Source organism: Schistocerca nitens, chromosome 4, assembly GCF_023898315.1.
Source record: "Schistocerca nitens isolate TAMUIC-IGC-003100 chromosome 4, iqSchNite1.1, whole genome shotgun sequence".
Lineage (NCBI taxonomy): Eukaryota > Metazoa > Arthropoda > Insecta > Orthoptera > Acrididae > Schistocerca > Schistocerca nitens.
This window is the reverse complement of record NC_064617.1, coordinates 375,114,177-375,125,539: the sequence shown is the minus strand read 5'-3', so window position 1 is coordinate 375,125,539 and position 11,363 is coordinate 375,114,177.

The window sequence follows — 11,363 nt, the reverse complement described above, 5'->3', positions numbered from 1 at the left end:
TCTTTCGACTTTTCCAAAATTCATCTACCGTTCCACTACTCTGACAGAGCGCCGGAAAATGCACACTTAGATCTGTGGCGTCCAAGATTTTGACTCGTGGGCTCTGCCCTGGCCCAAGCGCCAAGGCGCTCAGATTCGTTGCACATCTCCCCCACCGCCACGCCATACCGTCTGATCGGCGGCAGGTAGGTCCGCTGTTGTTTTCTATCTACATAAATGATCTTTTGGATAGGGTGGATAGCAATGTGCGGCTGTTTGCTGATGATGCTGTGGTGTACTGGGGAAGGTGTCGTCGTTGAGTGACTGTAGGAGGATACAAGATGACTTGGACAGGATTTGTGATTGGTGTATAGAATGGCAGCTAACTCTAAATATAGATAAATGTAAATTAATGCAGATGAATAAGAAAAAGAATCCTGTAATGTTTGAATACTCCATTAGTAGTGTAGCACATGACACAGTCACGGCCGGCCGCGGTGGTCTCGCGGTTCTAGGCGCGCAGTCCGGAACCGTGCGACTGCTGCGGTCGCAGGTTCGAATCCTGCCTCGGGCATGGATGTGTGTGATGTCCTTAGGTTAGTTAGGTTTAAGTAGTTCTAAGTTCTAGGGGACTGATGACCACAGCAGTTGAGTCCCATAGTGCTCAGAGCCATTTGAACCATTTGAACACAGTCACGTCGATGAAATATTTGGGCGTAACATTGCAGAGCGATATGAAGTGGGACAAGCATGTAATGACAGTTGTGGGGAAGGCGGGTAGTCGCCTTCGGTTCATTGGAAGAATTTTGGGAAGATGTGGTTCATCTGTAAAGGAGACCGCTTATAAAACACTAATACGACCTATTCTTGAGTACTGCTCGAATGTTTGGGATCCCCATGAGGCCGGATTGAGGGAGGACATAGAAGAAATTCAGAGGCGGGCTGCTAGACTTGTTACTGGTAGGTTTGATCATCACGCGAGTGTTACAGAAATGCTTCAGGAACTCGGGTGGGAGTCTCTAGAGGAAAGGAGGCGTTCTTTTCGTGAATCTCACTGAGGAAATTTAGAGAACCAGCATTTGAGGCTGACTGCAGTTCAAATTCACTGCCGCCAACTTACATTTAGCGGAAAGACCACACAGATAAGATAAGAGAGAGATTAGGGCTCGTATAGAGGCATATAGGCAGTCATTTTCCCTCGTTCTGTTTGGGAGGGGAACAGGGAGAGAAGATGCTAGTTGTGATGCGAGGTACCCTCCGCCACCCACCGTATGGTGGATTGCGGAGTGTGTATGTAGATGTAGATGTAGGGAAGAGAGCTGTTAACTGCAACTATGCCGCATTTAAATGGCAGTGCAGTCGCACTACCTACGACTTGGTTTTATATCTCACATGTCTTAACAACGCAGGTAACAATAAAACAAATTTTCAGTATTATTTAATTATTTTTGGCGCACTGAAGGCATGATTTTTATCTGGTACAAACATTCGGCATGCAGGCAGACGCAGAAAATTTCACAGATTTTTCTCATTCACGTTGCCACACAATTGCAACTTATTTAGTTTCATAATCAAAAATAAGGTCTTTCACACAAATATGTCGATCGGAATGTTGTAGCTTTTTTCCGATCACACTATGGAGACGTAGAAACACTACCCAAGGATAACAATATACAGGGTGTTACAAAAAGGTACGTCCAAACTTTCAGGAAACATTCCTCACACACAAAGAAAGAAAATATGTTATGTGGACATGTGCCCGGAAATGCTTACTTTCCATGTTAGAGCTCATTTTATTACTTCTCTTCAAATAACATTAATTATGGAATGGAAACACACAGCAACAGAATGTACCAGCGTGACTCCAAACACTTTGTTACAGGAAATGTTCAAAATGTCCTCCGTTAGCGAGGATACATGCATCCACCCTCCGTCGAATGGAATCCCTGAAGCGCTGATCCAGCCCTGGAGAATGGCGTATTGTATTACAGCCGTCCACAATACGAGCACGAAGAGTCTCTACATTTGGTACCGGGGTTGCGTAGACAAGAGCTTTCAAATGCCCCCATAAATGAACGTCAAGAGGGTTGAGGTCAGGAGAGCGTGGAGGCCATGGAATTGGTCCGCCTCTACCAACCCATCGGTCACCGAATCTGTTGTTGAGAAGCGTATGAACACTTCGACTGAAATGTGCAGGAGCTCCATCGTGCATGAACCACATGTTGTGTCGTACTTGTAAAGGCACATGTTCTAGCAGCACAGGTAGAGTATCCCGTATGAAATCATGGTAACGTGCTCCATTGAGCGTAGGTGGAAGCGTAGGTGTCGAAACTAAAATGAGCTCTAACATGGAAATTAAGCGTTTCCGGACACGTGTCCACATAACATCTTTTCTCTATTTGTGTGTGAGGAATGTTTCCTGAAAGTTTGGCCGTACCTTTTTGTAACACCCTGTAGACGTCCTGAAAAACTAACGCAAATGGATTTGTCATGATGAAGACAATTCGCGTGCCGTTCAGTCACTTACATCTCCACATGCACAGGAGCGCTTACAGCTTAAAGGGCAAATTAAAGGGCAAACGCTCTCGAAAACTGATGTAGGAGTGACAACGTATTCAAAACGTTTAGCAAACTTCTTTAATTATTTTAGGGCCACAGTGAATTCTGGAAACTGTCTCCCTTCTATAAATGGAATTTCTTTTTAAGTGTATCTCTATCAAGTCAGAAAGGAGTTGGTCCTCATATTGCAATCTCTTGCTTTGGTCTCTCTACAATGAATTCCGCTTAAAATGCGAGGCCTACAATCCATTCCAGATGTTCTAATTTTCGTTCTCGCATTCCTTTTTCCTTTGTAAATTCAAAAACAGCGAACTTTAAATCGAGAAATCGTTCCAGGCTTGCCCCTTTACTTAACCAGCGTACTTCGTAGTAATATATAAAGTCTATGTACTTAACGTTCAGTTCTACCATAAACAGTTGCAACTGACAGTAGAATCATGCGAGCAACATCAGAAATTTTACTATTCATACCATCAAAATCTTCACTGCCGCATGCCTGCAAATTTAGCACATATTTCTTCTAGATGGATTGAACAATGAATCCTACCTGGGAGTCGTTGTAATTCCTTGCTCTTTCATTTCCGACCAAATCTTTAAATTCTCTCTACATGCTATTGTAACATCGTTTCCTAGAAAATTTGCAGCATCCGTTCCTTACGTGTCTAGATAACATACATTGAGAATTCTCATCCCTCTCTTCTGTCATTTACAGTAATTTTTAAAGTCTTTTGAGCATAGACCTCTAGTTTGCCTCCTGCACGTTTAGTGTACTGAACAATGAATCTAATCTGTCAATTGCTGTAATTCTTTGCTCTTTTATTTTCAACTAAATCTGTAAATTCTTTCTATTTGGTGCTGTACATCTACATCTACATCTACATTTATACTCCGCAAGCCACCCAACGGTGTGTGGTGGTGGACACTTTACGTGCCACTGTCATTACCTCCCTTTCTTGTTCCAGTCGCGTATGATTCGCGGGAACAACGACTGGTGGAAAGCCTTCGTGCGCACTGGAATCTCTCTGATTTTACATTCGTGATCTCCTCGGGAGGTATAAGTAGCGGGAAGCAATATATTCGATACCTCATCCAGAAACACACCCTCTCGAAACCTCGACAGCAAGCTACACCGCGATGCAGAGCGCCTCTCTTGCAGAGTCTGCCACTTTGCTAAACATCTCCGTAACGCTATCACGCTTACCGAATAACCCTGTGACGAAACTCGCCGCTCTTCTTTGGATCTTCCCTATCTGCTCCGTCAACCCGACCTGTCACGGATCCCACTCTGATGAGCAATACTCAAGCACAGGTCGAAAGAGTGTTTTGTAAGCCACCTCCTTTGTTGATGGACTACATCTTCTAAGGACTCTCCCAATGAATCTCAACCTGGCACCAGCCTTACCAACAATTAGTTTTATATGATCATTCCACTTCAAATCGTTCCGCATACGTACTCCCAAATATTTTACAGAAGTAACTGCTACCAGTGTTTGTTCCGTTATCATATAATCATACAATAAAGGATCCTTCTTCCTATGTATTCTCAATAAATTACATTTGTCTATGTTAAGGGTCAGTTGCCCCTCCCCGCACCAAGTGCCTATCCGCTGCAGATCTTCTTGCTCTTTCATTTCCTACTAAATCTTTAAATTCTTTCTGTTTAGTGCTCAAACATTGCTTCCTAGGAAACCTGCAGTATCCGTTGTTTATGCGCCAGCATAATATATACATCGAGGATTCTCATCCCTGTCTTCTGTTACTCCCATTTATTTTTAGAGCTTTGTGATGATAGGTCGCTACATTGCTTCTTCAGGGATTGATGACCCTGTAGTTTGATCCCTTTATACCACAAACCAACCAACCAACCAAATAATTTTTTTTGTGCAAACATCGACTTGACCTTTGAAAATCTTTCACATAGCAAACAAACAGCGAAAGGCAAACAGCGCTGACATCACGTTTCTGGCAAACTGAAGATAGTTGTACCAACCGTAAGATGCCACACCGTAATGTTAAATAAACTGCTGCGCTGTACTGAGTACTTCCGGGAAATAATGAGGAAGAGCGATAGACGCGGAGCTTTGTCCCGCCCGTTGCCCGCACATTTCACCTACATAAAGTTTCGCACACCGTGGCCGGCTCTGACTCAAATGTGTCTGTGTGAGCTCTGATTCTGTTATTTCATAGTTAAGTTCATTTGTCTATGTAGGTAAGTGCCACGAAAACATTTTCGCATTCGAAGGCGACCTTTTGGGACTGAAATATAGTGAAAAGCCCTTGCTTTAACGAAATATGTCCTTTTTTAATGTCAACTATTCCAATTCGCTTATAATATCCGAGACACTCTCTCCCCCACTTGGCGATAAAATAAGACGAGCTGCAATTCTGAACACTTTTTCGATGTCCTCCTTCAGTCCAATTTGCTACGGTTCCTAAATTTCACAGCAGTAATTCAGCATGCGAAGGTCAAGAGTAGAGTAGGCAGTCTCTTTAGTAGACTTGTTGACTTTCTAAGTGTTGTGTCAATAAGTCTTTGGCTTCCCTTTACAACAGAATTATCTGTATGGTCGTTACAGATTAAGTCATTTGTGACTGTAAGTCCTACGTATTTATTTGAACTGACAGCCTTCATATTTGTGTCATTCATCATGTAATCGAAATTTAACGGAGTGCTTTTGGTATTCAGGTGGATGATCTCGCACTTTTCATTATCTAGTTTCAAATGCCATTTTCAAGACAGTCAGATAAATGGTCTAAATAGATCTGTAGTTTTACATCTTCATCTACATGGATACTCTATAAATCACATTTAAGTGCCTGACAGAGGGTTCATCAAACCATTTCCCTTAATTTATCTCGGTTATCGTTTCTCCCTATGTAAGTCGGTGTCAACAAAATATTTTCGCATTCGGAGGAGAAAGTTGGTGATTGGAATTTCGTGAGAAGATTCCGTCGCAACGAAAAACGCCTTTCTTTTAATGATGTCCATCCCAAATCCTGTATCATTTCTGTGACACTCTCTCCCATATTTCACGATAATACAAAATGTGCTGCCTTTCTTTGAACTTTTTCGATGTACTCAGTCAGTCCTATCTTGTAAAGATCCCACACCGCGCAACAGTATTCTAAAAGTGGACGGACAAGCGTAGTGTAGGCAGTCTCCTTAGTAGGTCTGTTACATTTTCTAAGTGTACTCTCAATAAAACGCAGTCTTTGGTTAGCCTTCCCCACAACATTTTCTGTGTGTTCCTTCCAATTTAAATTGTTCGTAATTGTAATACCTAGGTATTTAGTTGAGTTTACGGCTTTTAGATTAGACTGATTTATCGTGTAACCGAAGTTTAACGCGTTCCTTTTAGCGCTCATGTGGATGACCTCACACTTTTTGTTATTTAAGGTCAACTGCCACTTTTCGCACCATTCCGATAGTTCGTTTTTGATAAACTTACCAGACGGTAAACGGCAGCATCATCTGCAAACAACCTAACAAGGAACCCCTTGAATGCGAGATCACATAAGTTCAACGATGTTTACGGCATTTGACGCCCCACATATTGTCTACCATGCAATCGCAATGCTGGCTGTTAATAGCAACGGAGGGCGAGACTGGTAAGCACAGCTTGAGGCTGAGGGAGGTACTTGAACTGCTTAGTCGAAGAGTAACTCGCAACACTGCTACATTCCTACTGGTGTTGAAAACGCAGAGAAATGGCAACGATAAAAAGAAGCAAACATTGCATTATATCTACAACAACAATTGCCGAAGTTGACATTTCGTCAGAAAGGAATGTAAGGAATTTCACCGAATGAGGAAGAAGTGGCAAATGAAATATTAGCGTTTCTGCAAGGTAAGTCAGTGTAATGTGTGGTGTGGTATAAGCTCGACTACGCAGACGTACGTGAGGAACACAATGATGACAGTACATGCGTGACGAGTGAAAGTAATACTAAAACAGATGTCGAGCGATGTTGTTCATCATCCTTGTCACACAGGAAAATACACACCATGTCTCCAGTATAACGGAGTAAAGAACAATCGTTATCCAAAGAGTGGGTAACTAACAAATTTACATACATGGAAGATCATCCGCAGCATAGAGAAAAAGCAAATATGAACGGATTTCGAGTAAGTCTGCAGAAATATGACTGTGTATAGTATAAAACATCCAGCGGATATTCAATGGTGGATAGTGCGCAATCATCACAAAAACTGATGATTGTGTGTTTCAAGGATGCTCCATGCAATTTACGGGATGTAAATTGTACTATGCACATCAAACTGCGAACGAGATACGATTACAATGATTTAAAGGGAATCAGTGTATGGTTGCATAATTTCAGACAGTGCTACAGAAATGGAAGACGTAAGATAACGAAATTTCAAATAAAGCAGGCCGGAGTGGCCTTGCGGTTCTAGGCGCTACAATCTGGAACCGAGCGACCGCTACGGTCGCAGGTTCGAATCCTGCCTCGGGCATGGATGTGTGTGATGTCCTTAGGTTAGTTAGGTTTAAGTAGTTCTAAGTTCTAGGCGACTGATGACCTCAGAAGTTAAGTCGCATAGTGCTCAGAACCTTTTGACCCATTCAAACAAAGCGCCAACCTGACGACGCACAACAACCCACAAAATCGGCCCGAAAATTTGTAGATGAGGTAAACAAACTTATCCCGTCGTTCAGTAAGGAATGTGTTTTCAACTCCGACCAATCATACGCGACTGGAACAGGAAAGGGAGGTAATGACAGTGGCACGTAAAGTGCCCTCCGCCACACACCTTTGGGTGGCTTGCGGAGTATAAATGTAGATGTAGATGTAGAATCAGGATGTGAAGAGGAAATGTGTATGAAAGCAAGCCTGCAATTTAGAGGCACCAATAGAGTTGTATCAAGATCAACTAACACCAGTGTTTCAATGCACTAGTATACAGTTACGCCGGCTGTTAGTCTGGATTGGAAATTGGCCAGAAAGTTATTTATTCTGCTGCGAGATACTGGAGGTTCTCTGACCACTACGGATCTTTCTCGTGTGACTTATCTTACAAGGGCATAGGGAATATTTACGCCACAGCAACCAAGAGTGGAAAAATGGACGCAAGAGAACTACAACTATGGTATGAGCCACCCTTTGGGCAATAGCTTGTCAAAGTAACTTCTTTTTACTTTGTTCTTGGTCTGCGTATAAAAATCATATTCCTTTAAAGCACCGAGCGAGGTGGCGCAGTGGTTAGCACACTGGACTCGCATTCGGGAGGACGACGGTTCAATCCCGCGTCCAGCCATCCTGATTTAGGTTTTCCGTGATTTCCCTAAATCATTCCAGGCAAATGCTGGGATGGTTCCTTTGAAAGGGCACGGCCAACATCCATCCCCATCCTTAATCTGATGAGACCGATGACCTCGCTGTCTGGTCTCCTTCCCCAAACAACCCAACCCCTTTAAAGCAAACTATCCCGCTTGAAATGTTTGTGAATTGCAGTTCATGTCACCTGTATCCACTGGAAAAATTCAGCATCTGGACTTTTTTTTTCGTGATTGTAGAAAATATTATCGTACTATCTGAGCTATGCCTTCAAAAATAGTTTCATGATAAGCTCCACGACTGTTTCGCATTCAGATGCATGCCATCACATTCCGTCAGTTCTCATCACCCTGTTAAACCAATAGAATTCTCTATGTGTCGTTTAAGAGTGCATACACACCTGAACGTCCTCCACGGATTGTAACTCCAAAGGATTTCGCCTTCCATCTGTGTTCAAGGTGCAGGTTATGGTTTGTTTTCAACACTTCGTTAATGTCGATGATGCCTACTTTGTGAAGTATAATGCACACATCAGATAGAAGGTAAATCTCAACACCTTCCGGACACTCATTTTCCGTCGCTCGCTCTCCCCCCCTTCCCCGACGCATATGGTGAGTCAATAGCAACAATTTTTTTTCATGTCATAACTGTTCACACAACAGATTCAAGTGAGCCTTCCTGAAGATTGAACTTGGACCTCTCACTCTAGGGGTTTCTTGTTAATGTCGTACCTTTCCGTAATACCATCAGTTTTCAGCTGCAGTTCATAACCAGTAACCTGTGCTCATAATCCTTAGCTTGATCTTGAAATATTTCTCTGTTTAAAATCTGGCTTATTAAACTCTCTCTCTGCATGAATGTTTGACCATCAGCTGCTTTTATTTTAAACCCAAATATCGGCCGGTTTCATTCGTGGACCATCTTCACGGATTAGGGTTAAAATGGTTAAAGACACAGCACAACATTTGTCATCTCTTAAACAATGTGTACAGCATGTCATGAATATTTATATACAACAAAGGACTTTAAGATGGTGATACCAAGCAGCTATTACATGACCAAGAAGGACCTGTTCAAATGTGTACTCATGGTAGCGTGCTTAGCACTATTTCTGTTAGTTTAAAGTGTTCGTGTTCCCTTTCATCAAGTGGCGAAAGAATCACATAACTAGCCGTGTGGTTGGAAGTATTCTATTCCAGCGCCTAGAACTCCTCCGCCGGCGTGCAGGAGCCCTTCCGGCAGCTTCAGAAAGAAGCCAGACGTGTAAGTAGAACAGGCAGACTTTCGCGAGATAGCAGACCCGAATCAGGTGACCATCATGAGTTGTACCAATGATTTTCCAGCTGATGTTTTTCATTACAGGATATGGTTCAACTAGAGGTAATTTTGGTTGTTGCAGATAAGGTAGGGATACGAATGGATTTTTTATAAATATTCAGTTAGGTAATTCTTATTTTGTTTGGCAAAGAAGACACTTCTGTGTATTTGCACAACTTACGTATTTTGTAGAGTCTCATATAAACGCGCTTTATATTTACGAGTAAATGCCCGAGTTCCTGGATACGATTTTTCTATTCCCTCCTGACTACATTGCCGGATGACCGTTTATTTTCATATTATAGGGTAGATATCAAATTCAGAAAAGTATTTTTACAGGCATCGGGTGATGTGTCTGCTCCATATCAAACAAGATCCAAGGTAAGTCCATTTACAGGAAATTTCTTTGGTCAGGTAGCATAGAAAATAACCAACTTGCATTGTGTCAAAGTAGAGAAACAGTAGGAGGGAAAAGTGAAAAGTTATCGAGAAGTTATTTAATTGTTGTTACTGAATATGAAGTGAAACCGACAACGACCTATCATGAATGCTTAAAGATTCAAGTTACAATATGTCGGAAATATATACTACCCACTCTGTAAAACAACTGCCATTTCAATGGTTTTTAGGATCTGTTGATGTTTCCTGAGAATGTGTTATTACAAACTTACTGCCTTGTAGCACGTCAAAGAGTCCGCACTGCTGGCTTGTTCCTGTAACTGAACTATTTTCATGGAGTGCATAGGGCTCTTCTGAGCTCGATAATTATAGTAATTTGTATACCGAGTCAGAGTTCTGTGCCACATCTCTCTGCTCATGATGTGTTTTCCTCATGAATTCAATGGAGACTGTCAGAAGGAAATCTGCCTAGTAATGTATAAAGACGTAATAGAACTAGTACACTCCACTGAAGGATGTTTAGGTATTCTATGCCATGAGATAAGCACCCGTTAGCATGGCTGTGCGCCTTAAGCCGCCGCTTCCAAAACGGGTAGGAATTCCAGCCCCAGATCGAATCCACCCGGTGTGCCAGCGAGACTGGATGTGGTTTTTAGGCGTTTTACCACATCCCACTAAGTGAGTACTGGCCTGGTACTCAAGTAAGGCCTTAGGTACAAGATTTTCAAACTTTCTCTCACTTTCACAAGAATAACACTACACTCACACAGTTAGTAGAGTGCACAAAATGGGGGTGGGAGGTAGGGGGGGGGCGGGGCGGGGTGGCAACAAGAGGTAAGGTCTCAAGGTCGCCATAGTACCGGATTGGCGACAAGAAGGACGTGCGGCCACCCTTTAAACTATCCATGTCAAAACCTTTAATAACAACGTTGATGGGGACCAAAGGCACACGAAAAAGAATGAAATGGCTCTATGTAATCATCGATTCGACAACTGTAACATTTAACAATGTCTTCTCTTACTCTGGACCATGACTGTTTTGTCCACTGACACACTTATATGATTGTAGGTCGGTTTAAAGCTCCCTTCGGCGTGTAGGGAAGCAACCTACTCATGCCATATCAATTTCAAAATGCTTTCCATTGTATGCCAGCATAGTCCGCTGTAACTAGCTATGATGTTACGAATGTTGACCAATACCTTAAAAGTAAAGTAAATAATCTGAAAAGTTTATAGCACGTCAGGAGTGATGCTAAAATAATAATGTGTTAAGTTTCAGTTTAGTAACTATAACAGTTTTTGAAATTTGGGCATTTTAGGTAAAAATCATCTTTGCAACAGGAAGGAGCTAGAAACTTCCAGATTTATATTCGGATTCCTTTTACATTGTAATTTAATGGAAACAACATGCTGGATCTCACAAAATAATATTTTGTTTGAAATTCATAATTTTCTTCTTTTGTGCCCTAAAAGTACGGAAGCAAGATAGATTAGGTAAGTGATTAGATAAAGATAGGACGTTCAGATAAAGGTAGAAAGGAGATACGCTATAATAATAAAGATAGAAGTTTCCAAGAGGTAGCTGTAAATCTGTAGCTGTAGCGTCTCTCCAAAGGGCAAGTTCAGAGCTCATCTATTGCGTGCAGCGCTACTAAAATAATTCTCTCACCAAAAGTATTTAACCGAGCCACATCAGAATTTTATTATAGATACTTACCTGTTTGCTGATTGCACAATTAAATAGAGAGCTTTACTGGCCTTCAGCAAATGAAGCAATTAATTATTTAGTAACTTGAAGTGGTGCTCTACTA